The 3,917-nt window shown below is 36.0% G+C and overlaps 1 non-coding gene across 1 annotated transcript; it reads left to right on the forward strand.

The window, feature by feature from the left end:
* Positions 1-3,469: 3,469 nt before the first annotated feature.
* LOC130023065 (U6 spliceosomal RNA) lies at positions 3,470-3,576 on the forward strand. The gene has a single exon (XR_008792388.1). It is a non-coding gene; the product is annotated as a U6 spliceosomal RNA (small nuclear RNA).
* Positions 3,577-3,917: the final 341 nt, after the last annotated feature.

The following is a 3,917-nucleotide window of genomic DNA, read 5'->3' on the forward strand; positions in this document are numbered from 1 at the left end:
AAGTACCGCTAGGAGTGATTCCTGAGTGCAAAGCCAGGAGTAACCCCTGAGCATTGCCAGGTGTGACCCAAAAAGAAAAAAAAAAGAGGTAACAATAATTGCTTCATGTGATTTAAAGTTGTTTGCACAGAAATAACTTCTAATTGCTTGTTTATTATTTATTAATAAATAATTAAAATAAGTATTTATTAATATTAAAAATTATTTATATTTTGTTTTCCTAATTTTTAACTAATGAGTGTTTTGTCACCAAGATAAGGAATACATAGGTAGCTTCAAAAAAAAGGATGTAAAACAACAATGATGATGAAAATACTAAAGTGATTCCTTTAATATAGATCTGAATCAACATATACTTTTCAGACCCATTGTGACAATTTATTGAGATACCATGATTTACAGAAGCACTGTAGCACTGTAGCACTGTCCTCCCGTTGTCCATCGATTTGCTCGAGCGGGCCCAGTAACGTCTCCATCATGAGACTTGTTGTTACTGTGTTTGGCATATTGAATACATCACAGGTAGCTTGCCAGGCTTTGCCATGCAGGCAATATACACTGAGTAGCTTGCCAGGCTCTCCAAGAGGGGCAGAGGAATCAAACCCAGCTCTGCTGGGCCGGCTGTGCTCAAGGCAGATGCTCTACCGCTGTGCTATCACTCCAGCCCTTTACAGTAGCATCAATATTTATTTTTTAGGTGTACTATGCTACTGGGCTGGAGCAATAGCACAGTGTTAGGGTGTTTGCCTTGCACGTGGCCGGCCCAGCTGACCTAGGTTCGATTCTTCCACCCCTCCCAGAGAGCCTGGCAAGCTACCTGTGACGTGTTCAATATGCCAAACACAGTAACAAGTCTCATGATGGAGACATTACTGGGCCCGCTCGAGCAAATCGATGAATAACAGAGGCCCGTACTACCGTGCTATTATGCCACTATATGACACCAAACACCAAAGTATCAATATCCTTCCACCTCTCATCCAACCCACTATGCTCCCCCAAAACCTTTTATCCCAACGCCCTTGCTTAGTAAATTCAGTTATTCTCATTTACTTTACAATGAATTTTATTGTTTATATATTTTGGTGGTGTATTTGATGGCTAAAAAGTATATTAGTTTTCTGTGTATATAGGTCATCTGCAAATAGTGATAATTTGACTCCTTTATTTCAGTCCCTTTATTTATCTTGCTTTTTAATTGCTGTGGTTAGGATTTCCAGTACTATGTTGATTAAAATGGTGAGAGAGTGAAGACCTTCATCTTGATCCTGACCTCAGAAAACAAATAGCTTTTCTTAGATGCTACATCTTAGAAATGTTATTTCACTTTTAATAAGCAACCTGTGTCTCTCAAGAACCAAATTATGTCCAACTTCCTTTTAAGTGTTCTTAATTAAGATGATATTAATGTATTTCTAATTCGAATAACTAGTTTATATAATTAATCACATAATTCTGCATTCCTTTATATTACCTCAATATAGACCTTTACTAAAATTTTAGTGGACTTTTAGGCTCACAGCAAAATTAAGCAGAAGATGAAATATTCACTGCCAGAATAAAAAATCTGTCACAACAAACATTAATAGAGGGGGTTCAAAGTTAACATTAGAACTCATTCTTCATGATGTATATTTTAAGACTTTTGGAAAATTTTATAACTACTTGTATAGACCATTAGAATACTATGCTCAGTCATTTTATTGTTTTAAATAATCATTCCACTCTGCATATAATATGTTCATCCTGAACTCCTGACAATAACAATTTTTACTGTCTAGGGTTCTGACTCTCAAAATCTCTATAGTTGGAATTACAATATATATTCTTTTCAGAACAACTTCTCTTATTAGCTTTATACATTTAGAAATCTTCCATATTTTTTCATGCCTTGACAATCTATTTATATTAAGCACCCCAAAAGAAATATTCTATTATATATGTATACCCCAGTATGTTTAGGTTTTGAAGGTGAAGGCAATGGGACCCCAAATGGTACTCAAGGGGCCTAAGGCGATCCCAGCAATACTCAGCGCACTGGGCCAACAGCTCAATGCTAGCCCAAGGATGTGGTACTGCTCAGTACCAATAGGACCATGCTTGCAGTGTTTGGGGGCCACCAGGGTCACGCCCATAGATTGCTGGGGAACATGAGATGCTGAACTAAACCTGGGTGGGGACCCAGTTTTCTATTTACCAACCCAAGACATATTACATGCTTCCATTTACTGGTAATTATGATTAAAGCTGCTCCACACATACATGTGAGGTTTTGTGCAGGTTTCTGGACAGGACTCCTGTCAACTCTATTGGTAAGCACTAAGAAAAGTGACTGCTAGGACAGATGGTAACAGCAAGTTGGTTTCACAAGAGAAGAATAAGAGCTTCTGCTTCTTCTATTTTTTATTTTAATCCTCCAAAATTTGTCCATGGTAAGGCTTTGGACTTAGAGCTTTTGTAGTCATTTCTAATGGATGAAATTGAGCTGATATGCTAAATAAAATAAGGAAGTTTAAAAAATTATAGAAGTTTCATTCATATATGGAGTACAACTATTACTAAGGTATCAGTCTGTGGGAAAACCAGCAGAACTCTACCCTAGGTTTGGTGAAAACTATGGTGTTTACCAGGTGGAAAGGAAGGTGGTAGAAGGTGTCTTTGGGGTAGTAGCATGGTACTAGACTGTTGGTCGCAGGTCCACTGATTCTGAAACACGTAGGTAGGTATAATGCTCTACTCTTGAAATTCTATCATTGCAAACCAATGACAAGTCACCAAATGCATACATGCATACACATATGGATGAGACTATTTCTCTGCATCCGTCCTATGACTTAGTGTTGCCAAAGTTCTGAATCTTGGCCATTTTTTATAGAAGTGAATGTCATCTCATTGGAGTTTTAATTTACATTTTCCTAATAACCTGGAATGTGAAGTATTTCTTATGTGCTCTATCACCATTACCATCGTTTTTGGTAAAGTGTGTACTAAGTCTCTGACCTATATTGTAATCAAGTTTTCTTAATGTTTGTTTTAAGAGTTCTTTGCATATTTAGCCAACAGACCTTTATCAGCTTTCTTTTGAAACTTTTACTCTTGACCTTTAATACTCCTGACTTTGTCTTTTGCAAAGTAAAAGTTTTCCAGTGTAATCAAGTTCAATTTACTCCTTCTTTCCTAGATTTTACTCTTGGGAAGTCACTGCCAACCCAAGATCATCTAGATTTTTCTCCTCTGCTGTCTTCTAAGAGTTGTATGGACTTGCATCTTATCTTACATTTGCTTTAAGTCTGGAATCTGTCTTGAGTTTTTTAATTGTTTGGGTTTTTTTTTTTTTTTGGAAAGCATAAGATTTGTGTCTATATTCATTTTCTGCATGTAGAAGTCTAGTTATTCTAATACCTTGGGTATAAAAGTATCTTTTCTCCATTGTACTACCTTTATCCACTGTGAAAAATCAGTTGACTTTGTACTTGCTTCCACTGTACATATATTGATATTTGAATAATACAGAGAATATTAGTGTGGTCCATGTGCAAGGATGATCCACAAATTCAGGAAGCAGTCCATATTTTAAATTTAAAAAAATAGTTTAATCTATATGATGCACTGTTACTAAACTCTATTCTGTTCAATTAATATTTTTGTCAATATTACACTGCTCATCTACTCTAATTTTAGTAACTTTATTGCAAGCCTGGAAGTCAGATAATGTCAGAATTCCATCATATATTCTTGTTTTTCCTTTGATAGTGATGATGACTATGATGAAAACAATGACTTCTAATTTTGATTACCTACCAATTTTGGTGCCTTCCAATTTTGACAAATTATGCCAAAGACAGTACTTTAGTCAATTGCTAAAGAATATGAGCTAGCTGTAACTGATGTTCAGTGAAAGCATAGCTCTGTGAGAC

Source organism: Sorex fumeus, unplaced genomic scaffold (assembly GCF_029834395.1).
Source record: "Sorex fumeus unplaced genomic scaffold, SorFum_2.1 ptg000002l, whole genome shotgun sequence".
In the NCBI taxonomy this organism is placed as follows: Eukaryota; Metazoa; Chordata; class Mammalia; order Eulipotyphla; family Soricidae; genus Sorex; species Sorex fumeus.